This window comes from Esox lucius, chromosome 10 (genome assembly GCF_011004845.1).
Source record: "Esox lucius isolate fEsoLuc1 chromosome 10, fEsoLuc1.pri, whole genome shotgun sequence".
NCBI lineage: Eukaryota > Metazoa > Chordata > Actinopteri > Esociformes > Esocidae > Esox > Esox lucius.
The window spans coordinates 29953791-29981480 of NC_047578.1; the positions used below are offsets into that span (position 1 = coordinate 29953791).

The 27690-nt window shown below is 41.4% G+C and overlaps 1 long non-coding RNA gene across 2 annotated transcripts; it reads left to right on the top strand.

The window, feature by feature from the left end:
* The first annotated feature begins 949 nt into the window (after window positions 1–949).
* Window positions 950–27690, top strand: LOC117595001. Of its 2 annotated transcripts, XR_004576291.1 has the most exons (4): window positions 950–1005; window positions 25511–25624; window positions 26379–26432; window positions 27074–27690. It is a non-coding gene; the product is annotated as an uncharacterized LOC117595001 (long non-coding RNA). The 2 variants fall into 2 exon arrangements; XR_004576290.1 differs by lacking the exon at window positions 26379–26432.

Sequence of the window (27690 nt, forward strand, 5' to 3'; positions counted from 1 at the left end):
AGTTCTGATAGTAATCGAGCAACAGAGTCCATTGCCCTTAAAGGCATTTGAGATACAACAGTCTTGGTCAAAAATGCTCTAAGGAGAGGGATCACACAGCATGCCACCACTGCCAACACAGCCAATACAATCCCTATCACGATCCCTACTTTAGTTAAGGTAGTGCACCACTGTCCTAATGACATTTCCAGCCAGTCCCATGTGTGGGCATCTGAGCCTGCATTATCTTTCACTTCGTTCCTCAACTGCTCGAGTTTGATCATAGCCTGAGTAAAGGAACCATCTGGGGCAGTGTTGTTCAGAATGAAAGTGCAACACTGCTCTCCAAACATCACACAAACGCCACCTTTTTCTGCTAAGATCCAGTCTAACTGTCACGTCTTCGGGGGGCGGATAAAGGAGGAGCAGGAGAATGGCGTGATAGAATACAGTTTTTAATGCTATAACGAGAAATTAGAATGAAGTCGAACCGAAGCGTACACTGCTCTTCGTACATACAGAGACAATTACACACAAAGACAGGGGGAGCAGAGGGAACATATATACTGGGGGGAAATGATGAGGATGAGGAACAGGTGCGCTAAACAGGACACAGATGACAAGCATGATGAGATGGGCGATGGTGACAGAAGGCTGGTGACGTCGAACGCCGGAGCCCGTCCGCTGCAGGGGGAGGTGAAGCAGCAGAGGGCGCAGTTGTCACACCTACTCCTGCCTATTTTGCCATGTCATTTTACTTGTAGCTTGTAATTGTTCTCCCAGGGCTGTCAGGGCTGTATCCGTATAGTTGATGAATCGCTGTTGATTATAGTATATGTAATTGATCCACTCTGCATTCTTAGCTGGTGCTATCCATAGGATTATAGATTCAAACCCTGCACTAATTTCACTCCTTGCTTTGAACTCATTAGGAATACCTCTTGGTTGTCCGATTGCATCAATGGTAACCTGCGGATCTGGTACATAGGACCTTTTGCTTCGTGACCTCTCCAGTTTCCCCTCAAGGTACTGTATTGCATTTGTTTGTAACTGAACATGAGGTATTATGGTCACATCTTGGGCTACTCTAACTCTAGCGCCTGTGCCTGACCAACCACGTGGCAACACTGAGCGCAACAACCTTCCTCCACACATCCAAAATATGTCCGCAAAGGCCTGGTCTTGCTCCATATAAATGCTTTGGGTTCCTGCCCTTTGGCGCAAAGCAAAGCCTTTACCTGTTTGAACTATGGATAACTCTATCCTATCCAAGGCGATAGTCATTTTGCATTTTGGAAAATGTCCAACATCAACAGTTCATTGTGCTTGAAAACATTCATGTCTACCCAGTATCCTCAAGCCTGGTGTTGGAAGGGTAACCTCTGCTTTTTCTAAACGTATCCTTACATACTGTCTTTTCCACACAGGCTTAGTGCCGGGTTTTACCTGTATGTATACAGGGTTTGCAGATTCTACCAGCACAACGTCTGTGTCATGTTGTGACCATACCTTCTCCAGAATCACCTGTTCCATTTCTTTTCTTAGCTTCCCCTGCTTATCAATAATTTCCCCTACTTGCATTTGTTGGCCTGTAGTGATTTTCACTTCCTGTGGCTCCCCAATCATTTCTGCAAAACAGAGAACCTTGATTAAATCCCTTTCGGGAGAGCAAAAGATTAGTGGGTTATCTGTCTTTTCCCACTGTTCCTGCTTAGCTCGTTTCATCATTGGGCCCAAATCTTTAGCTTTGCAACCCTTATTTATCAGCAAGGTGATGTGCGGGTCTGACCCAGGCACGTCAAACCATCTAGAGACTAATTCTGATCCCTGTGAATCACATGCTTCCATTGCTGCCCCCTGTTTCCCTATTACAAAATATTGAGATGTAATAGGAGCTGGTTTCCCATTTACATGTATCAGCCACAACTGTTCTAGAAATATGTTTTGATTTGGGTCATATCTTAATGTACAGTGGTAGTCCATTGAGGATCTCCTGGCTTCCGGCATTTGCGCTTCAATGTATCTCCCCCATTTTGAAATAACCTTACTAACTTCTTCTATGTCCCCTATCCAGTAGACATTTGCTAATGATGTCTGCTGCATCATCATTTGCTTTTTAAACCCTGTCTCCTCTATAATTATTCCAGCACTGTATCTGTAATCCTAATTGACACAACGCGTTTCTTCCCAGTAAATTTACAGGGTATGTGCTGAGACCAAAATGGGAAGTTTTGCCGAGCGTCCGCTCATAGTTAGGTGTACTGGTAACACTTTACAATAAGGATACAGTAATAATAATTATTAAATGCATTAATTTACATGGATGACTTATTAGTGCATCTATAAAGCCTTGATCATGTGTGCATGTGTTAAAAAACATATTAACTATTAGTTAACTGTTGGAACACATATCAACAAACATTAACTAATACATTAAAACATAGTGTAAACTAATAGTTAATTAATGCATCTACAAATAATGAACTGTTTGTGGTTGTGTCAATAAACGTTACCAAATGAATAGGTAACTAATAAAAGACATGTTAAAAAACATCCATCAATACATCAATATATTGCAATCCAAATCTTAATTGATGCAAATTATCATTGGTGTGCATGTGTTAATAAACATGAATATATCTAGCAAACTGTTGAATGGCCCAATAACAAACATGCATTAATTGACATGGATTCATGACCTGTTAATGCATCTATAAAGCCTTGATTATGTGTGCATGTGTTAATAAACATATTAACTAAGTATTAGTTAACTTTTGAACACATATCAACAAACATTAACTAATACATTAAAACAGAGTGTAAACTAATAGTTAGATAACTGTTGAATGGCCCAATAACAAACATGAATTCATACATTAATGTAAATGATTTCATGATGACATAATGCAACTACAGATTCATGATTTGGTGTCTTTCATCATAGCAAAAACAATTAAACGTTTATTATTGAACATAATCAGTTTAAATGAAGTCATTTTTTAGAAGGCAATATATAGAAAAACCCTAATAACAAACAACACCTTTCCCCCAAATACTGTCATTTGTTGCTGAATACCGTCCAGTCACAAAAGCCAGGCTTTTGTTCTTCGTGAACATTACCAGTAGTTAGTGTAGGGTATATTGTGTCAGAATGGTGATTTATGGCCCTGGGGGGCGGGACTTCCATATTGATGTGACAGGTGGGCGGGACATCCGGTTTGTAGGGTAGGACTTCCGTTATGACGTATGTTATAAAAACACCGGTGAAAGCTAACATCTTAAACGCAGCTCAGCGATTTGGTAAGAAATTGCAAATGGACCGCAGAGATGCAATCAACATGCTAGCCCCGAAGAAACCGATGCAGAGTTTAACCCGAATCCATCAATTACACCCGGATATGGTGGCACAGGAGTGGAAATTGGACGATGGTCGGATCGGGGGATACATCTTCAACCCAGAACAACCGGAGGTTGCATTTTATGAATTACCCGAAGGCCAAGTGTTTAAGGCTGGTGTGACTGATCAAATGGTTTTTAATGCCAGTTTATGGGACACCTTTCGAAAAGTGTTTTATTTGGGGCCAAAACAAGGCCCACATAATACAGTAGATGTACTGTTTAAAGTTGTCGAGGGGCTGAAAGAGTATGACTCTGTCAGATTGGAGTTATTTCCGGAAAATATCGGCGGGTTAGTTTGTGACTGCGGACTGATCGACTGACCTAAGACCCCGAAGCCCCGCCTTAAGCCAACACCTTCATCAGCACAGCATAAAAACCGACAGACCGCCGTTGACATTCAAGCAGTCGGAAGAATTTACGAAACATGTCTCAAGATTACAACCAAGCGTTGTTTGAAGAACCCAAGGCTGAGGACTGGCTGTGTGACGCCTGGGATGACAACGCTGAAGCCTTCTACGGAACCCCTGACCCAGACAGCTCGATTCCACCGGCATACCCAACAAGAAACTACCATTGGATTGACAGGGTTGGTGATCAACTAGGTCCTCTTAACCTGTCATACCTTTCAAATGCTAACAAGAGTTATCACAAAATGGACAAACAACTTGCACCAAAAATTTTAAAGATCATCAAAGCAACAATGGGTATGATTCTGGAAAACGTTGTTGGGGCTATTCTACACAAAGCATGCATCGGATGCGAAGTGGACCACCCGAGCCAGACAAGACATTCATGTCTTGAACCGCCTGAGTATTTTTTTGAGGCCCATTATGATGACATTGTGGCGACAGTTTTAACACCGCGACTGAAACATTTGTTGGTCAAGGCTTTGAACGCATCTGGTTTTCACACACCGATGACTGATGTTCACGAGGCCGCTGAGAATTTTCTGCACGAGATCAAGTTGGAGCCGAACATCACACAGAGACTGAGTGAGAACAGGGATGAGTACATGGACAAATTTAATGAGGATGTTGTATGCGACGCAGCGGGGTCATGGTGTGATGAAAGCAAAGAGCCTGTTGTCTAAGGCCAGGGTAGCTTCAGTTCTCATGTTAACATGTATATAAACAAAGACTATGAGAAATCTGAATGTTTGTGTAACTTTTCTGAATATATTGGTTGTGTAATTTCGAAAACTCAAATAAAACATTGTTAAACATGTATTAATTCTCATTATTGCTCGAACACTCTACGATGTCTGAACAGGTTATGAAAAGTATTTACTATGACCCGGCAAACCCTGGTGCTTATGTGGGTAGAGAGGGTTTGAAAAGAGCATACTTGGAAAAAACCGGGGAGAACCTCAAAAATGGTGAGGCCGATGACTGGCTGCTTGCCCAGGATACATACACGCTACACAGGCCTGTAGCTATATATTTTAAAAGAAATAGAGTTATTGTTCATGATATAAATTCACAATTTCAGCTGGATTTGGTTGACATGAGTGCTTACAGTGTGGAAAACGATAACATGAAATTTATGTTAACATGCATAGATGTATTAAGCAAATACGCATGGATTCGCGTGCTGAGAAATAAAAGCGCTATAGAGGTAAAGCGAGCATTTGAAGACATATTAAAAGAAGGAAGAACACCACAAAAAGTCCAAACGGACAAGGGGAAGGAGTTTTTTAATTCACATTTTGAAATGTTGATGAAGTACAACATAAAACATTTTGCTACAGGAAATTATGTCAAAGCGAGTATCGTTGAGAGGTTTAATAAAACAATTAAATCACGAATGTGGAGGTATCTGACAGCAGCCAACACTCACCGCTATGTTGAGGTTATTCAAGATTTAGTTTGTGGGTACAACCATAGCTACCATCGGTCTATTAAGATGAAGCCTGCTGACGTTTGTGAAGAAAATGTTAGATTAGTTCTCAAGAACCTGTATGGCACAACATTAACGAGAAATGGTAATCAAAGCTACAAGTTCCAGGTTGGGGATACTGTGAGACTCTCAAAGCTGAGAGGTGCGTTTACAAAAGGCTATGAAAAAGGGTACACAGATGAATATTTTACAATAACAGAATGCATTCCTCGGGTACCTCCTGTATATAGAATAAAAGATTACGATGGTGATGTGATAGTTGGGACCTTTTATAAACAGGAATTGCTGAAAATAATCGTGGCCAAGGATAAAACTTTTAAAGTGGAAGCAGTTTTGAATGAGAAAGTACAGAAAGGGAGGAAAATGTGTCTTGTGAAGTGGCTAGGTTGGCCTGCGAAATTCAACAGCTGGATACCATCGGAACAAGTGGTTGACCTAGAAACTGGATAAAACTACAGGATTTACAGGATCACGTCATTTACATTGACTGCGATCAGCATGGGTGACGGTGGCTTCTACATAACGCTGCCCAGTAACTCATCGAGACATGTCTATCCAAGCAACACGAGTTCGTGCTATACCACAAAATTTGCCAAAGGTATAGATTTGAAAGGCGATTGGGAAGTATCTTTGATAGAGTTCCAATACCCGCATACGTGGAAAACTTTTACACAGGGTGAAAACGCATTTGAACTACATGACTTGAAAAACGACAAAACTTGGAAATATGAACTCGACACCGGTTATTACACCAGCATATTAAAACTAGTGATAGAGCTCAACAGTCATATAAAAACACATGGTTTATCGGTGGGGTACGATGAATTTAAAAATAGAGTGTTTCTAAAAGGTGAGCCCCAGTTTAGTTTGAAATTTAGCGCAAAACTGGAACAGATATTGGGGTTAAAACCAGGCGAGTGGTGGTACGCCACATGGTATGGAACATACCCCACAGATATTCTGGCGGGGTTTAACACCCTATACATTTACACAGATATAATTGATTATCAATGTGTTGGTGACAGTCATGTCCCACTGCTGCGAACTGTACATATTACAGGGAGAAAGAATGAAGTTGTCACAGTGACGTACGACAAGCCACACTACGTACCTCTTAGTAAGAGACAATTTGATGAGATCTGTATTGAAGTAAAATCTGATCAAAACCAGCTGGTTTCATTTGTAGTGGGGAAGGTGATTGCAAAATTACACTTCAGACCCGTCAAACAATCTTTTAGAGTTTAAGATGCAGCTGCAGAAGCTCTATGAGGATCCTCAAAGGTATGTTGAATACTACACAACACAGGCCGGTAACGGTTTACCAGGGTATCATGGTAGCTCAGCAATGTATGGGGCCGGTCTAGGGGGACTTTTCCGAGGGCTTTTCCGGATGGCAATACCTTTGTTGAAGCGCGGGTTATCCATAGCAAAACCACATCTGAAGAGTGCGGCTAGGAATATAGTCGGCGATGTTGTCAACAGTGTTATGTCACGACAAACAAAACAGCAGGATGGTTCTGGATTGATGGTTATGTCTCGAGGTGTTAGAAAGAGACCACCTGGTAGGCGGAGCCTACCCAAGAGTAAAAAACGCAAGAATGAGACAAAAACAAGAGCCAAGGTTAAAAGAGGACATACACCCCGGAGGACACTCAAAGGGAACACGACAAATCTGATTAAGAATATATTTTAGAGAGATGGCACTCCTACACTGTATGTCTGGCGAATGTATGAAGACAGAGTTGGATTTATTCACAGTTCCATTCACACAGACATCTATTGAGAAAAATACATACATTGAAATACCGACCCTATCAGCAATATCAGACGCAGCCCCTCTGGAGTTCTTTATTGCCGGGAATGGCGAAGACTACGTTGATCTAAACAATACTTTGCTGTACCTACGTGTAAAAGTCACTAAACCGGACGGAACTAATATTGATGCCGGAGCACGTGTTGGGGTTATCAACTATCCGATAGCCACCCTATTTTCACAAGTGGATGTCTCCTTGGGTGATCGTTTAATTAGCCAGAGTAGCAACACATACCCCTACAGAGCCGTTATAGAGAGCATTCTGAATTATGGATGTGATACATTAAAGACACAGTTTTCAGCTGGGTTGTTTTACAAGGATGCCGCAGGTCACATGGATGTTACGGACCCTGCAGGCGAGAATGATGGACTTACGAAAAGGGCAGCCTATTCGGCGGATAGCACAACATTTGAAATGATCGGCCCTGTTCATAGCAATATCTTCTTTCAAGAGAAACTTATGTTAAACGGCGTTGACATAAAGGTTAGGATGGTGCGCGGTAAAGATGAGTTCTGTCTTATGGGGGTCGGGGATGTGCGTTATCGTTTGCATATACTATCAGCATCACTATTTGTCAAGAAAGTGTCTGTTTCGCCAGCCGTGAAACTTGGACACGCTCAAGCGCTACTCTCAACCAATGCCAAGTACCCAATAGAAAGAGTGTGTATGAAGACATTTAGTTTACCGGCTGGGGGTCGTGTTTGTAACCTATTTTTAGGACCTCTGCCAAAATGTATTGTAATCGGATTGGTGGACAATGACAGTTTTACCGGAAGTTACACAAAGAATCCATTTAATTTCAAACATTTTAATTTGGAGTTTATGGCTATGTATGTAGATGGTCAGCAATTTCCTAGCAAACCATTCCAACCAAATTACACAACAGGGTCAGCAGTGCGTGAATTTTACCAATTGGCCTTAGCTTCAGGAAAACACCTAAAGGACCAAGCCTTGGCTATTGACAGGTCGGACTTCTTACACGGCTATGCCCTTTATGCATTCAACTGCGCGCCAGACGAGGAATGTGGTCAGCACATATCCTTGATCAAGTCTGGGAATGTACGACTTGAGATGAGGTTCAGACAACCACTACCCCACACAATTAATTTAGTTGTTTATTCAATCTTTGACTCCATTATCAAAGTGTCAAACCGGCGACAAGTCATGGTTGACTACTATTAGGAGAACTGTGTGGAAATGAATACCGCAGAGTTGACCAGTGTGGTGAACCAATTTTCATCTAGGACCCATTTCTATGGTGTGTTGGCAAGTGACCAACTACCTAGGGTGCCTGTCCGAGATGTTGCATCAATGATGATTGTTAATACACACCCAAGCAATCAACCTGGGGAGCACTGGCTTGCTATTTACATAACGGATGATGGCATTGGAAGGTTTTATGACAGTTTTGGAAACCCCCCTGATTTTACATATTTCAATCAAGGCCTTTCTGAAAATGATGCCCTAGTCTCAAAGTTTGTAGCTAAGATATACCAGAGTAAGCGTGATAAGCAAATGTTTAATTGCATACAACAAGCTCAATCTTGTGAAACGTTTAATTTGTGCCATGGTTGTTGAAGAAATAGAAAAGCCAATCACGTGTATGTCAAATGTATTATTCAAAAATAAAAACAAAAATAAAAACCACATCAATGTTTACATATTATTTTTCATACAACATTTATTCAAGATAAAACAAACATACAATGTATCACAAATAAAATAAAAACACATTAAAATGGAAGCCATTTTGCGGGGTCCGTGGTATGAGGTTCAAAGAAAGCTTTGGTTGTTTGAAAACCAGTTGCTGGTGGTGTGGCTAAATCATCCATTGTGTCACCAGACTTTTGTTTATACAAATTGATTTTACGTCTTACATGCGCATTTGGAATAGTTGTAAAAGGCATGTTGAGACATGCCATGGCCTCTAAAAACACACCCCACCCCAACGGTCTTCTATCGTCAGCAATTTTATTGGTAGCTGTCACACTTTTAACAAGATCCAATAGGTGCGAGCCCTTGATTATCTCTCCTTTGAAAACTAATTCACCATTTGAATTCCATGAAGTCAAATCTTTAGACCTGTGCATTCTATTAAGAATATATTCAACATTCTTTCTATGCTTCACAGGCACATTATCCAAAATTTCATCAACAAGGGCAACATTTCGGTCAACAGTTTGCTTTTTCTCAGTCAAGTTTACTACAGCAGACCCGGTCTCAGACCCGGGTAGACTTAAAGTCAGGGTGTTTGTATCAAGCTCCCCCTGGCGCACAACAGTCAAAAATCTTTGTAAAATGGCAGAGTATCTTTTAGCTTTCTCATGTAAATCCATATCAGGCTTCAACAGTATATTGCGAATTGATGAGTCCAAATCATTCTCAACAGATTGTCTTACATTGGTGCTAGTCGTTTTGGATTCTCGCAGTTTTTCTAACTGATGTTGTGGCACCAGAAACATTTTCTGAGCATGCTCCATGTTGTTTAACCCTGTCTCGATGCAATTAGACTGGTTAAGAATGGAACTGCAACGCTTAGTAACGGCAGTAGAAAACCTCCAGATTTATGGTTTTTCTTTTCCTTGCAACTGAAGTGTTCTTTCTAGACATGTATATAATTTTGGCTTTTTGTCTCTTTACTTTTCGGAGCTGCGACTCGGTTAAGGGTATATTACCGCGCCTTAGATTAAGCGCTATTTCACAGAGTGATAGAATGAGGTTGGTGGATGCTGATTCTAAAATAACTTTTCGTTGACTTGCCGGTGCCTTAAATATCATTTTCAAAAGTGGTAAATTTCTACGAATGCGTTTAGACATGATCAAACTTTCTTAGGAACGTACACGACAGGCCAATCCCCTGAAAATAACCCTGTTCTCAGACGGTAGTCTTCTGGTGTTGTAGCTTTAAAGTCAATAAGTAAATAACCAAAAGGTGGATGTGTTGCATCTTTAAAACTCTCCATGAAGAATCGAGAAAGACCGGGGTATATCTGTCTGCCTAAAATACTAATCTGCTGATTGTCGAGGGGGTTTTTATACAAGATGAGGTAGTTTGTGTTCAAGTTAATAGTTCTACTAGATTTGCCTTTAACAAACATGTTTTGGACGAGGTAAATTGCACTCAGGTTACGGTGGTGTGAATATTGTGTGAAAACTCTCTCCATCTCCAAACTCTCTGATGCACTTTTCATTAAATCGTCAATAATTAAAAGGTTGTTTTTCTGAATCGGTAGCAGATTGTCATCACACAGCGATGTTGGTAGACCTTCTATAAAATGTATCTCCCTTACTTTCAACAGTTCGTCATACAGCGGTTGCCAACATGAATATTTTGAATTTCTTTGGAGAATACAACCTCTGCATTATCCAACAACATCTTCACAAAATATGTTTTACCAGAGTTACTGGGGCCACTAATGACACAGCTGAACGGGTGTTGTAGTCGCGGGTCAAAACCGCTATCCATCCTAGACTGTGGTTTAGTACCCATAAGGCCTTGTGCTGTAATCAGGGAGCAGTACACGCTTGTTGTACACAACTCTGAAACGCTTAGACACTACTCGGTTTTTCAACGTGAATGTTCTTTTATCTCTAGCAATTGTGTCTGCATTAGCAAGGACATGATCATCATCACCGCCCTCACCCCGTACAAAGTTGTCAACCAGTCGTGTCAGCGTCTCCAAATTAACAATGGTTGTGTTGTAGCTGTTGAGCGTAATGCCTTTTGCTTTGAGACAGGTCAGACCTTTAACGGTTTTGTAACCATATGTCTTTGGCCCACCACTAACAAATTGTGCTATGCTGTCACCATCCGGTAACTCATCGGTCAAGTCACCCAAGTACGGGCCCAGTGGGGGGACCCAATCCCCATGGCGTGTGACAAAGATCACGGAATCAGTGTCTGTGTAGAGTACACGTCTATCCAACTTCTCCAAGAGTGAATACAACTCGAGTCTAGCATAAGCGGTTGTGAACGCGGCAATAAAAATGTTGCCGTTACGTGGTTTGATTGGTGTCTGTTTTGTGTAACGCCACTGTACCATCGCAACAGTGTCTGAGATGAACGAGAAATAACCAACATCTATTTCACTGGAAAAAAGGTAGTGGCTAAACTCCTCCGGATCTGTAATTAACACTGTGTTCATAAGGTTAGTCCGCTCACCCATCTTACCCCAAAGACTATTCATTGCCAATTTAGCTAAAGATCGCCTAGCACTGTTTACAACAATGTTTTCCTTGTCAAGCTGCACACCCTCCTTTTCATGATATTCACGGATATACCGGTCTTTAGCCTCATCGTCAACCACAGATGGTGGGAAGCCACTAGCTTCCTGCTTGTGCTTCAGGAATGTTCTCATGTAATCTGCAAAAAGATCATCTGATGTCCTGGTGAAATCCCAGACTTCAAATATTTCCACAATGCGATAACCTTTCTCAACAGCTTTAACCAGCTCAATAGAAACCCAGGTACCGGTTAAAGATCTTTCTGAATCAGTATGTGAACAATCAGTTACCTGGTTTTCAGACTCTGCACATAATCTACACAATGGAAAGAACAGCTTACCACCAACCCTGTGTGGTAAAACGGGGTGATAAAGGCCTTTCGGTGGACACACTGTAGCCTTAACAATACCAAAGTAAGTGTCTAGGGGTTTGAAATCTCGAAAGATTATGTCTGGATGTCCAATCGGATAAGTCTTTGTCTTGTTGCAGAATGGGTAAAGACTACAGACATCGTTATACTGAATAGTCTCCCCTTCTCGAGCCGTAAACTTCAGATGAATCGCATTAGTACGACCACCAAAAAGAGCATCCCGAGGGTCAAGGCGCTCTGGAGAACCAAAGGTCTTCAAGAAAGCTTTGACATCTGCGGATGTGTTTTTAAGCCGGTTCCACTCACACTCCCATATGTATTGAACATGTACGTTGTGTTGTTCTTTCAAAGCCTCTAGCTTTGTCAACCATTGCTGGTGCATCAACCCATACTGAATCTTTGTCATTGGATTGATGCTGGTTGAACAATGACACTTTGGGTAACTGTGCCAGAAACAACCTAGAAATTCATAGACCGTGCTAAAACCATCGCGTTCAGCATAACCATCAACGTAGTAGGGACCGATTTTCACTTCACCCCTGTTCAGGGCGTGCTGTATTGATATATTCTTATCGGAGGCCACATATTCAAGCCACTGTATTGAGCTGTTTGAGAATGTCTTCGGACAACGGTTGTAGTTGTCTGAGGGGACCAATGCAATGGTGTCCTTGGTGAGGAATCTGTTGCAAAAGACTTTCATGCAAGCCGAAGCAATCGTAATTGACCGGAATGGGTCAACACCACCACACTCCAGGAACTCGAGTCTGTAGCGCATACAACCCTCTCTCAATATGACCACATCATTCACGCAGTAAGCCTTTATTTCATCCTGCATGACAAAGGGGTCTGCGGAAACAGTTGCATACCATTGCAAAAACTCATCTTTTTCTTTAGCCCTCATGGTATTCACACCATAGTAATGCGGTTCCGGGTGGGGGCCAACATAGTTCTCATTCTCCTTGATGTTAAATTTGTAAGGAAAGTAGCCTTTTTTCGAATCCTTAAAACCCATAGCACGTAGCAAGGCTGACAGCTTCATAGGTAGAAAGCAATGACTATCAATGTATCTCTGATTGAATGTGCTGTCTGTAAAAATCATGAGCTTGCTACCATTAGCAATAAGTGTTGTGCCAATACCATTGTTAGCAAGGTACTGCATCAAGATGTAACCATCGAAACCTTTAGAGTTGTGTGCTATAAATGTGTAGTCATTATATTTCGGTTGCCTAAACTTTTGAAAAAAAGCAGTGACACAACCATCTCCGGCTGAACACCACGTCTTGTTATCAAAGCTTATTGCACACACAAAATTTGCAGTGTGTACACCATTCACCGGATTGGCAATAGTCTCAAAATCATAAAATATGTAGCGCTCACTGGGGTCCTCGGGCTTGGAGGGTTTTATAAAACACTGATGATTCATTTCAAAAGCTAGATCCACATTACAATTGGGGCACATGTTAGCAATGCACCTGTGTGCTTTATAGTTGGTAATACTGACATTGTAATAGCGACCACAATCGACACAGTATTTCTTCTGGTCACACCTGCTAACCCAACGATCCACACTTTTGTGGTGCTTCAAACGTTTTTGCTGGCTATAACAAAAATCTGAATAACATATCCTTTTACAGTCAGGGCACTGCTTTGTGTTACGGGGTTGGGTGTGACAATCTTCATGAAGACAGACACTACAGCTATGTTTACAACCATGATCACCACGTGTGTTGAAACCGGTATAGCACCAGTCACAAACATAAGACACACCCAGAAAACCCTTCAGATTCATGATACCGTAGAAATGGTTATCGTGTAAGTACATAAAGACAGTTCTAGGGTGGGTTTCCTTGCTGTTTTGAAACTTGGTAAATTGACCATCCCGTGTTTGGTGAAAGACAACAATTTTACACCCTGTCATTTCTTCAAACCGAACAATATCTGTGAATGACACACATTCATCTAACGCTAAACCAGCCCCCTTATGTAGCTCACGACCACTAACCAGGGCCTCGGGATATGTGTACTGCGGGTTCAACATATCCATCAAACAAACAGAAAAACACGTAGAATCATTATTCACAGCCGCATATAAATGTCTTCTTTTTTTATTGATAATCTGATCTATCAACAATGTTTGAGCTTTACGTCGTGGGGCACCACCCTCACGGTTTTTGACAATTTGTACCACCAGTTCTAGTGATTCATCAATCATAAGCTCCGTATTACTCTGCATAACACTTTCAAGTAAATTACCAAACGTGCGTTCATTATATTCATCCGCTCTCATGGTCACATGTACGGGATCTATCAGAGATTCACCAATCAACTCAATCTGCAGACGATCACCGGGCCCTTGTACAAAGTCTGAGGCTCTAACAATCAAAGTATCCAAGCCTGCCATAATACTTGTGTAGAATGTGCCAAAATCACCAACATCACCAGTATTTTGTAAATTTATCAACTGTCGTAATTCAACATTGTCAAACGCATTACGCTGTATAACTCTAACATTGCCATCACTGCACTGAGTTTGCATCAGAGAGCTCGAAGGAGTGTCAACTAGATCGTGTGAAAAATGGGGGCTACTAAGCTCGGTTAACAAGCCTTGTATCTGAGGATTATTGTGCGCATCGCTGTGTAACAAAGTAGCGGTTGGTTCATTTGTATTTTGGGGTATGGTCGATTGATTATTTGTAGAGGTTGTTGGCTGTTCCGTGTCTGGACTGTCGTTAGCATTATCTTTCGCCATTTCTCTGGTTTAACGTGTAAATAACAATCCACTTTTCAGATTTAAATATTCTAACTCAAACATACATTTACATACAGCGCAGTTTTGAAGAGTTGGCTGTATTACCTTCAGCTTTCAAGCCTGAAAGAAAACAAAAATCCCCTCACGCTGTGCAGCCACAAGGAAGGGTGTCCGTAACTGACCCCATTGTGGTAATGTACTTTGTATCATCACCCGGCTGTCCTCAATCTGTTGGAATATAGAATGTTGTACCAAGGGTCAGTATGCATAGTCATAATTGTTAATAACACTTTAGAACAAGACTAAAAATTTCTGTAAATAATTAAACTTACACAAAGTATCTGCTCAGGTTGTGTAAGATCACAGTCTGACCACCCAGTCCAACTGACGCAGATGCCGGTCACTTGAACTAAATACAAATAGGATTAACAAGCGTATACAGGTAATTAAAGCTGATTAACAATAATGTCAAAAGTCTACTTACCAAGATTTGGAGGTCCAAAAATTTGTTTACCAAACACGGTCAGTGTTCAAATCCGCTCAACCTAAACCGCAGATTTAAACAGGCAATATGAAAGACAGCTAAAAATGAATGGATTGCGCAATCGTAAAATTGATTTACAAATTCTTAAAAAGTTGCATCACAATTCAAATAAATTACTTCAAATAAAATAACTTGTACTTACAACAGAAACGATATACTCCACGCTTGAAACAACCGCTGTCTTTTGTGGATGCTGCGGGGTTTAATTACTTCACATCGCAGCCGGGGCTCCTCCAGCAAGTCATGCCTCTTAACTTTGTCATTGGTTACATGTCATCGTTCTTCATGTTAGATTCAAATTGTGTTAGAACTATACATGCTGCAATGATACAAATTCAGGATAAAACTTAACTATTTAGTTCTGATATTTGTAGCCATTTGGCAACCAAATATATTGCTATATCCTGTCTGGTAGAACAGCCGTTCTCGTTAATTTTCGCGGCTCAGCCGTGACATCACGTCATAGAATTGTATATATTAACGATAAACTCATCTGCTTACATATAAACGCTTGCTATTGTCACCATATCGCCATTAATCAGTTCAACATTTAACAAACACAGGACCATAATACAGCAATACAAAATCAGATTTCACGAGTTGTTCATTAAGAGAATGCAGCACATCTTCACCCGGAAGTGACAGCATAACCCCATACTAACACAAATACTATAGTATTTTTTTTTAACCAACGTTGCCTATTATTAAACATTTCTACCAATGTGTAGAAAACAATCTTGCGTTGATCTCTGTTGTACAATTTCAAAAGACGCCTTTACGAATGTTTTAATTACCTGAAATAACCTATCCTTACCTGTCAACGATTCCCCGTTGTTCATGCAAATTTATACGTGACCTTGCTGGTAACTTTGTAACATTTTGCCATATAATGCAACCGGAGGGTGTGTTCCAACTATAGGGGGATCACACTTCTCAGCCTCCCCGGGAAAGTCTATGCCAGGGTTCTGGAGAGGAGAATACGGCCGATAGTAGAACCTCGGATTCAGGAGGAACAGTGTGGTTTTCGTCCGGGCCGTGGAACACTGGACCAGCTCTATACCCTCTACAGGGTGTTGGAGGGTTCATGGGAGTTTGCCCAACCAATCCACATGTGTTTTGTGGATTTGGTGAAAGCATTCGACTGTGTCCCTCGCGGCATCTTGTGGAGGGTGCTTGGGGAATATGGGGTCCTGGGTCCTTTGCTAAGGGCTGTCAGGTCCCTGTACAACCGAAGCAGGAGCTTGGTCCGCATTGCCGGCAGTAAGTCAGACTTGTTCCCAGTGCATGTTGGACTCCGGCAGGGCTGCCCTTTGTCACCGGTTCTGTTCGTAATTTTTATGGACAGAATTTCTAGGCGCAGCCAGGGGCCGTAGGGTGTCAGGTTTGGGGACCACACAATTTCGTCTCTGCTCTTTGCAGATGATGTTGTTGTGTTGGCCCCTTCTAACCAGGACCTTCAGCATGCACTGGGACGGTTTGCAGCCGAGTGTGAAGCGGTGGGGATGAAAATCAGTACCTCCAAATCCGAGGCCATGGTCCTCAGTCGGAAAAGGGTGGCTTGCCCACTTCAGGTTGGTGGAGAGTGCCTGCCTCAAGTGGAGGAGTTTAAGTATCTAGGGGTCTTGTTCACGAGTGAGGGAAGGATGGAACGGGAGATTGACAGACGGATCGGTGCAGCTTCTGCAGTAATGCAGTCGATGTATCGGTCTGTCGTGGTGAAGAAAGAGCTGAGCCGCAAGGCAAAGCTTTTGATTTACCAGTCAATCTACGTTCCTACTCTCACCTATGGTCATGAGCTTTGGGTCATGACCGAAAGGACAAGATCCCGGATACAGGCGGCCGAAATGAGCTTTCTCCGCAGGGTGGCCGGGCGATCCCTTAGAGATAGGGTGAGAAGCTCGGTCACCCGTGAGGAGCTCAGAGTAGAGCCGCTGCTCCTCCACATCGAGAGGGGTCAGCTGAGGTGGCTTGGGCATCTTTTCCGGATGCCTCCGGAACGCCTTCCTGGGAAGGTGTTCCGGTCCCGTCCCACCGGGAAGAGACCCCGGGGAAGACCTAGGACACGCTGGAGGGACTATGTCTCCCGGCTGGCCTGGGAACGCCTCGGTGTCCCCCCAGAAGAGCTAGAGGAAGTGTCTGGGGAGAGGGAAGTCTGGGCATCCCTGCTTAGACTGCTGCCCTGCGACCCGGCCCCGGATAAGCGGAAGAAGATGGATGGATGGATGGATGCAACTTAGAAGTTAATGCAGACTTAACCATTTTTATTACAAAACTCAACATTGCTCATACATACACTTGTTTTTATTTATAACAATATTTTAAAACCCCCAACCGCTACACAATCTACCTTTGCGAAATGTGTGGTTGGCCCTGGGCCATGGATGCTCCTTCAAAATAAAAGCATTGCTCATGCGATGTTAACTTGCTGTAATGCTGTGTTGGACTACAAACCGTGAGACACGGGATGGTTTCTAACCTGCATATACTACAGTTTGTATAAGTGGTTATTTAGGGACCATTACTACTGGGCAGATATAACCTTGAAGCCCATCTCTTGTTAAAATGAATATTGGGCTGAAAACTATCCGAACTCGTAAGTCCCGCCCCATCCCCTTCTTTATATCTTACAGAAAAACATCTCTCACGTGTAACTCCGTGTTTGTGGAAAAACACCACATTGCAAAACATGGAAGTTTACATCTGTACCACAAGGCATTGGAACCCTGGCCTCCTTTTGTTTAACACCAAACACCTTACCGCTGACACAACACTTATTTACTGCCTGGGAATTTAACATTCCGGAACCCTAAGCCCCATTTATTAATCATCAAACATAACCCACCTGTTATAACACCAGTCTGGTTTGCTCATCAGGCGTTGTAAAACATCAAACACTGACACATCAATGTAATCATAAATCACAAAGTCACCGGACATGCATACGTCACTCCTGAAGTCCCACCCTAACATAGGTCATACAGGAAGTCCCACCCTAACATACGTCATAACGGAAGTCCCACCCTAACATACGTCATACCGGAAGTCCCACCCTACAAACCGGATGTCCCGCCCACCTGTCACATCAATATGGAATTCCCGCCCCCCAGGGCCATAAATCACCATTCTGACACAATATACCCTACACTAACTACTATTACCTTACTTGTTACTCAGAGACCTGTTGCCTACTTACTTGCTTTTTCTTGTGTCCATCATGAACAATAATAGCTGTTGTCAATCCTGTGTATTATTTCTTGTTGATATGTCATGAGGTTCAAGAACTCATGTGTTACACTCCAAATGTATTGCTTAATTATCACATGTATAATTCTGTTTCAAGAATCTGTTATATATATACTTTAAACATGCTTGAATGTTCTCACAAAAAACTGCATTTCCTTAACTCCAAAGTAATATTACCCAAATGTCTGATGCTTTTTATAGTCTTTTGTGCAAAAATGCAGATCTCATTTATTCATGCTAATGACTGTAAAGCAGAAATGTATTGTATTTAAAATGTGTCTGTAATGCTTAACTCATCTATTTCTTAGTTATTGTCTAGTTTTTTTATGCTTTTAGATGATTATGAACAGTTACATACTGATAATTAATAATTAGTTAAGTTAATGTTTTATCCTTATTGTAAGTACTGATAATTAAGTATTAGTTAAGTACATTTGTAATCCTTATTGTAAAGTCACAACTATTTATGTTTATTAATTGCTTAATAGAACTTGCAAATGGTTATAAACTATGAAGCACTGATAATTAAATATTAGTTAAGTACATTTGTAATCCTTATTGTAAAGTCACAACTATTCATTTGTTTATTAATTGCTGAATAGAACTCGCAAATGGTTACAAATGGATAATTAAATATTAGTGTAGTACTTATCAGACAGACAGATTTCAGATTTATTTTTATTACAACAGAACAACATCAACAAACAACAAAAAAAATTATGGTCCTGGTAAAAAGAATAGATGAAAACAAATAATTGTGCCATATATTTATCAACTGCTTAAACTAAAATTTCAAATGAACTCAGCTTCTAAAGCTAATTGTTTGTTTTGTTAGGTGACAGCTTCCTTTCTGTCTTCATGTTCTTGACAGCAGCAGAAATGTCTGCATCCTCATCTACAGCTTTCTTGCACCTATTCGCAAACACTGCAAGTTTGTCTTTGCCATGAGCTTCCAGGAGGGCGCTGTACTTGTTGGGTGCCGCAATGGCCAACTCCGCATTTGGTGCAGTAAGAACAATGGTGTTTCGGTCCACGCCATACATTTTAAATGCACCTGACATGCTTTTTCCCTTACAAAAAAATTGTGACAATTTTTGTATCGTGCCACAACCTCTGCAGGGCTGCCAACTGAAACAAGAGAGAGAGTTGTTAAAAAAGTGCATGTTTAAAAATGTGTATGGCACATGAAAATGACACTTTGCTACCATGTAAAGTAGTGAGTGTACAGCTTGTATAACAGTGTAAATTTGTTGTCCCCTCAAAATAACTCAACATAAAGCCATTAATGTCTAAACCGCTGGCAACAAAAGTGAGTACACCCCTAAGTGAAAATGTCCAAATTGGGCCAAATTAGCCATTTTCCCTCCCTGGGGTCATGTGACTCATTAGTGTTACAAGGTCTCAGGAGGAGCAGGTGTGTTCAATTTGGTGTTATCGCCCTCACACTCCCTCAGACTGGTCACTGGAAGGTCAACATGGCACTTCAATGCAAAAACCTAATTGTTGCGCTACATGGCCTAGGCTATAAGAATATTGCCAAGACCCTGAAACTGAGCTGCAGCACAGTGGCCAATACCATACAGTGGTTTAACAGGAGAGGTTCCACTCAGAACAGGCCTTGCCATGGTCGACCAAAAAAGTTGAGTGCATGTGCTCAGCGTCATATCCAGAGGTTGTCTTTGGGAAATAAACGTATAAGTGCTGCCAGCTGCAGAGGTTGAAGGGGTGGGGGATCAGCCTGTTAGTGCTCAGACCATACGCCGTACACTGCATCAAATTGGTCTGCATAGCTGTCTTCCCAGAAGGAAGCCTCTTCTAAAGATGATGCACAAGAAAGCCTGCAAACAGTTTGCTGAAGACAAGCAGACTAAGGACATGGATTACTGGAACCATGTCCTGTGGTCTGATGAGACCAAGATAAACTTACTTGGTTCAGATGGTGTCAAGCGTGTGTGGCAGCAACCAGGTGAGGAGTACAAAGACAAGTATGTCTTGTCTACAGTCAAGCATGGTGGTGGGAGTGGCATGGTCATGGGCTGCATGAGTGCTGCTGGCACCGGGGAGCTACCGTTCATTGAGGGAACCATGAATGCCAACATGTACTGTGACATACTGAAGCAGAGCATGATCCCCCCCCCCTTCTGAGACTGGGCCGCAGGACAGTATTCCAACATGATAATTACCCTAAACACACCTCCAAGATGACCCCTGCCTTGCTAAAGAAGCTGAGGGTAAAGGTGATGGACTGGCCAAGCATGTCTCCAGACCTAAACCCTATTGAGCATCTGTGGGGCATCCTCAAATGGAAGGTGGAGGAGCGCAAGGTCTCTAACATCCACCAGCTCTGTGATGTCATCATGGAGGAGGGGAAGAGGACTCCAGTGGCAACCTGTGAAGCTCTGGTGAACTCCATTACCCTGTTATACAAGCTGTACACTCACTACTTTACATTGTGGCAAAGTGTCATTTCTTCAGTGTTGAAAGTTTGCACTGAGTTTGCATTTCTAACCTTAATTGGCAGATCATTCCACAGGAGTGGAGCTCTATGAGAAAAGGCCCTGCCGCCAATTGTTTGTTTAGAAATTCTAGGTACAATTAAAAGGCCTGCGTCTTGCGATCTAAGGTTACGTGTAGGTATATATGGCTGGATCATTTCAGCAAGGTAAGTAGGAGCAAGTCCATGTATTGATTTATAGGTTAAGAGTAAAACCTTAAAATCAGCCCTAACCCTAACAGGCAGCCAATGTAAGGATGCCAGGACAGGAGTAATGTGTTCAAATTTTTTTGTTCTAGTTAGGATTCTAGCAGCTGTGTGCAGCACTAATTGATGTTTATTTATTAATTTGTCTGGATAACCAGAGATAAGAGCATTGCAGTAATCTAATCTAGAAGTAACGAAAGCATGGATTAATTTTTCTGCATCAGTTTTTGATAGGAAGTTTCTAATTTTTGCGATGTTTCGAAGATGAAAATAAGCAACTCTTGAGACATATTTTATATGTTCTTCAAAGGAGAGGTCAGGGTCAAGGGTAACGCCAAGGTTTTTTACAGTTTTTTGGGATACGACCATGCAGCCGTCGAGGTTCACAGTGAGATCTGCTAACAACGCTCTTTGTTTTTTGGGTCCTAAAAGGAGCATTTCTGTTTTATTTGAGTTTAAGAGCAAGAAATTCTCTGTCATCCACTTCCTAATATCTGAAACGCATGCTTCCAAAATAGCTAATTTAGGGGCTTCTCCATGCTTCATTGAAATATATAACTGTGTGTCATCAGCATAACAGTGAAAGTTAATATTGTGATTTCGGATTACATCGCCCAGAGGGAGCATGTATAGTGAGAAAAGTAATGGGCCCAGAACCGAGCCTTGAGGAACTCCAAAGCATACCTTTGACTTGTCAGAGGATATGCCATCCACACTAACGAACTGATATCTTTCAGATAAATAAGATTTAAACCAGGCTAGAACATGTCCACGTAGCCCAATATTGGTTTCCAGTCTCTCTAAGAGAAGGGAGTGATCAATAGTGTCAAAAGCAGCACTAAGATCAAGAAGCAACAGGACGGATGCGGAACCTTTGTCTGAGGCCATTAGAAGGTCATTTGTTACCTTCACGAGTGCAGTCTCAGTACTATGATGAGATCTAAAACCAGACTGGAATATTTCATAAATGTTTTTTGTCTTTAGGAAGGCATTCAGTTGTTGGGAAACACATTTTTCTAAGATTTTTGAGAGGAACGGGAGGTTCGATATTGGCCTATAATTGTTTAATATGTTGGGATCTCGATTAGATTTTTTTAGAAGAGGCTTAATTTCCGCAATTTTTAGTGAGTTTGGTACGCATCCGGAGGAAAGGGAGCAATTTATTATGTTCAGCATTGGCTGACCTAGCACAGGAAATAACTCCTTAAGTAATTTTGTAGGAATCGGGTCTAGCTGAGAGTTTGTGGGTTTAGAACTCATTACAAATTTTGTAAATGTGTCGAGCGATACGGTATCAAAAAACTCAAGTGTCCCCATTGACACCTGATCAGGGAGGCTCCGGAAATTTTCCGGACAACCGAGATTTTTAGGACCATAACTATTTAGGGATTCAGTTATTTGTTTTCTAATGGTGACGATCTTTTCATCAAAGTAGTTCATGTATTCATTACAACTAAAGTGAAGACCCACTTCACATGCTAAGCTTTGCTTTTTTGTTAACTTTGCAACTGTATCAAAGAGAAATTTTGGATTGTTTTTGTTCGCCTCAATCAGGTTGGAGAAATAAGCTGATCGAGCAGACGTGAGTGATTTTCGGTATTGTACTGTACTGTCTATCCAGGCTAGTCTAAATACTTCCAACTTGGTGGAGCGCCACTTTCGCTCCAATTTTCTGGAGGCTTGCTTAAGTGCTCTAGTATTGTCGGTGTACCAAGGAGCAAGTTTCTTGTTGCGTATTTCTTTAGTTTTTAGTGGTGCAACTATGTCTAATGTATTTCGCAGTATTGAGTTTAGATCCTCGATTTGATCGTTTACAGATTTATTTACTCTGTCATTTAAGAGCGAACTAGTAAGAATATCAAGGAATTTATTTGTAATCCGAGAATTTATAGTACGGCTTTTGAAACTCATTGTTTGGGGGGCAAGTGAATATCTTGTTTTAACGGTAAATGTAATAAGACAGTGATCCGATAATCCAGGATTTTGGGGGTAAATTATTAGATCTACAATATCTATTTCTCGTGACAGGACTAAATCTAAGGTATGATTGTGGCAATGTGTTGGACCTGAGACATGTTGGATGAAACCCATTGAGTCGATTATGGCTTGAAAGGCTTTTTGAAGAGGATCATGGGGGTTTTCCATAGGGATATTGAAATCGCCAAAAATTAGAATACTATCTGCCATGACTACAAGGTTGGACAAGAATTCTGGAAACTCATTGAGGAACAATGTGTATGGCCCGGGGGGCCTATAAATAGTAGCTATGTAAAATGATTTATCGGCCTGGTTAACTTTCATGAGTAAAACTTCGAAAGAATGAAACTCTGTGATATGTTTGAGAGTAAGTTTATATTTACTGTCATAAATATTAGCGACACCCCCTCCTTTTCGGGATGCACGAGGGATATGATCACTAGTATAGCCAGGAGGAGAGGCCTCATTTAAGGCAGTGAATTCTTTAGGCTTTAGCCACGTTTCACATAAACCAATAGCATCTAGTTTATGATCAGAGATTAATTCATTTACCGCAACTGCCTTTGGAGCAAGAGATCTAATATTTAGGAGTCCCATTTTGAGATGCGAAGTGATACAATTATTTTTATTTTTGACCGAGGTGGAGGAAGGCTTTATCTTAATAAGGTTGTTTTTGTTAGCACTACCTTGTTTAACTTTTCTCAGCCTGGAACGAGTCACAGTGGCAATAGGTAAAGCTGTACTAACTACTCTGGCTATGCTATTGACAGACTCCACTATGCTAGCAGGCTGGCTAACAGCCTGCAGCCTGACCTGCACCCTATCTCCTAGACAAAAAGATATAATCAAATGTTTACAAAAATGTGAGGGGTGTACTCCTATAGTATACTATACACTCACCTAAAGGATTATTAGGAACACCTGTTCAATTTCTCATTAATGCAATTATCTAATCAACCTATCACATGGCAGTTGCTTTAATGCATTTAGGGGTGTGGTCCTGGTCAAAACAATCTCCTGAACTCCAAACTGAATGTCAGAATGGGAAAGAAAGGTGATTTAAGCAATTTTGAGTGTGGCATGGTTGTTGGTGCCAGACGGGCCGGTCTGAGTATTTCACAATCTGCTCAGTTACTGGGATTTTCACACACACCCATTTCTAGGGTTTACAAAGAATGGTTTGAAAAGGGAAAAACATCCAGTATGCGGCAGTCCTGTGGGCGAAAATGCCTTGTTGATGCTAGAGGTCAGAGAAGAATGGGCCGACTGATTCAAGCTGATAGAAGAGCAACTTTGACTGAAATAACCACTCGTTACAACCGAGGTATGCAGCAAAGCATTTGTGAAGCCACAACACGCAAATAGGAAAAAGAGGCTACAATTTGCACGAGCTCACCAAAATTGGACAGTTGAAGATTGGAAGAATGTTGCCTGGTCTGATGAGTCTCGATTTCTGTTGAGACATTCAGATGGTAGAGTCAGAATTTGGCGTAAACAGAATGAGAACATGGATCCATCATGCCTTGTTCCCACTGTGCAGTCTGGTGGTGGTGGTGTAATGGTGTGGGGGATTTTTTCTTGGCAGACTTTAGGCCCCTTAGTGCCAATTGGGCATTGTTTAAATGCCACGGCCTACCTGAGCATTGTTTCTGACCATGTCCATCCCTTTATGACCACCATGTACCCATCCTCTGATGGCTACTTCCAGCAGGATAATGCACCATGTCACAAAGCTCGAATCATTTCAAATTGGTTTCTTGAACATGACAATGAGTTCACTGTACTGAAATGGCCCCCACAGTCACCAGATCTCAACCCAATAGAGCATATTTGGGATGTGGTGGAACAGGAGCTTCGTGCCCTGGATGTGCATCCCACAAATCTCCATCAACTGCAAGATGCTATCCTATCAATATGGGCCAACATTTCTAAAGAATGCTTTCAGCACCTTGTTGAATCAATGCCGCGTAGAATTAAGGCCGTTTTGAAGACGAAAGGGGGTCAAACACAATATTAGTATGGTGTTCCTAATAATCCTTTAGGTGAGAGAAGATACGTACGCAGATGCGGGCACGAGGACTAAAGGAGAGCGTTCGCGTAGTAGACCGCACATTTTCGGAACATGGACGAAACTTGTCTGAGCGGGAGTTTGTCAGGAAGTGATGTAATTGATTTGAACGGTATAGTGCCGAGAAAGATCAGCTAGGTAAGAGATCGAAGTTATATTAATAATAAATTCGTAGTGAACAGTAGAGATGCTATTAGAGAAAAAAATACTTTCTCTCGTTGGTGGAAAACCCAACAAAAAAGGACCCTGAAGTTAGTCAAGTGGCTGCACATCATAGGAGTTATGATGTGATGTAAAGTTACATTCATTATGCAGCAACTGCACATTTTTCTGAGGAAATGCACATGCGTGATAAAGCTTTTTCCTGAAAAATTGTCAAAACCTTTTCCTGCACTACCTGCTAGGGTTTTGCAGCAGTGGGATCTTGCAGAAGTCTACTAGTAGCAAACTTTGTTATTGGAAGCAATTACCTTACAGTTCCTACTTCTCTCTCAATCATACTCAGTAAGGTCAAGTGTAACGTCTTCAACCTTTTTCTTTCAACAGATTTGCACAAGAGCTTCGCTTGAGGCAAATTGATATGCTCAGTGAAGGGATTACTGGAAGTTCTCGAACACTCTCCAAGATGACAAAAACACTGAGGAGAGTCATAAACGAAAGGTAGGTAACTTTCTACTGTATAGTATAATAACAATATGTGATTATGATAACAACAAACTCTGCATTCTTCAAAGAATACTCCATTTGCATCAATTACAGCCTTGCAGAAATTTGGGATGCTAGTTGTCAATATGTATTCTTTAGAGATTTCAGCCCATGCTTCCTGAAGCACCTCCCACAGGTTGGATTGGCTTGATGGACACTTATAACGTATCTTACGGTCAAGCTGCTCCCACAGCAGCTCAGTAGGGTTGAGATCCATTGACTGTACAGGCCACTCCATTATAGACAGAATACCAGCTGAGTGCTTCCCTAAATAATTTGTGCATAGTTTAGAGCTGTGCTTTGGGTCATTGTTCTGTTGCAGGAGGAAATTGTGTCGAATCATGCATCGACCAAAGGCTATGGCATGTCATCGCAAAATAATGATAGACTTCCTTCAAGATCCCTTTCACGCTTTACAAATCTCCCACTTTACCACCACCAAAGCACCACCAGACCATTACATTGCTTCCACCGTACTTTACAGATGGCGTCAAGCACTCTTCCAGTATCTTTTAATTTGATCTGTGTGTCACAAATTTTCTTAGTGATCTTAACACCACAGACTTAGATTTGTCTTTCCATAACACTTTTTTTCCCAATATTCCTCTGTCCAGTGTTTGTGCTCTTTTGCCCACCTTAATCTTTTCTTTTTATTTATTGTTTTTATCAATCTGAGATATGGATTTTTCTTTCCAACTCTGCCTACTAGGCCAGCATCCAAAGACGCATCTTCACTGTTGACATTGAGGCTGGGGTTTTGCAGGTACAATTTAATGAAGCGGTCAGTTGAGGAACTTTGAGGTGTTTGTTTCTCAAACTAGACACTAATGTATTGTCCCTTTGATCAGTCCTACCCCGGGGCCTCCAACCCCTCTTTCTATCCTGGTTAGAGACAGTTTGTGCTGTTGTGTGAAGGGTGTAGTACAAAGCATTGTACAAAGTTGTAATTTTCTTGGCAATTTATTGCGTGGAATAGTCTTCATTTCTCTGAACCAGTATTGATGAATAGAAAACCTTTTAATGCTAGCTCTGGTGAAAACTGTTGTGCTGAAAGAAGCAATACAACTAGCCTTCTTTAGGCTAGTTGAGTATCTAGCGAATTGGCAATTGTTGGTTCAATTACAAAATGGCCAGAAATAGAGGAACTTTCTTCTGAAACGTGTAAATTAAAAGTCATTTCCAGCTACAGTAGTCATTTACAACATTAACTATGTCTACACTTTAATGGAAAAATTTGATTTTTAAACAAAAACAAGGTAATCTGTCAATGTACCCCAAACTTTTGAACAGTAGTGTATAAATATGTATAGTTAACTTTCACAAAAAAACTTTTTTAGATGTTGGTTAAAATATTGACATGAATACAAATGTGAAATATTTGTTCATTCTTGTTTCTTTCTCCAGTATGGACGAGGAAGGTTTGCACAGACATGGGCTAGAAGAAAGTGGGTGTTCGGGATTCTTGGCGTTTCACAAAGAAGAAGGAGGCCCATTCTGAGACTGGTTAAGCGTAGGTCTAGACATCACCTGGTACCCTTAATTGAGCGGCATGTGTATCCTGGAGGCCAAATCATCAGTGACGAATGGCGGGCTTACAGAGGCATACTCACCAGGCTTCGCTATCAGCATTTCACTGTGAACCACAGACAATGGTTTGTGGACCCAAGAACAGGAGGCCATACAAAAATCTAGAGAGAGCATGGTCAACTTTCAAAGGGTGTGTATGGCGGATGAGAGGGAACAGAACTGAGTCCATGCTAAAATCCTAATTGAGTGGACCTATTGGCTTGGCAACCGCCACAGAGATGGTCCACTTGGGAGATTGTTGAAGGACATTCGGCACATGTTCCACTTATAAGGTGTATCATTTGTAGATCATGCATGTAATCATAGGGAAATTCATTAGCTTTGTTAGGTTCTGTTTGTGCTCGGTTTAGATTTTGCTTTTGTTTTTTACTGTGGTCTGTTTGGTTTTGGTCCTTTGATATTGAATGCAGCTTGTCCTTTAGTATTATTTTTTG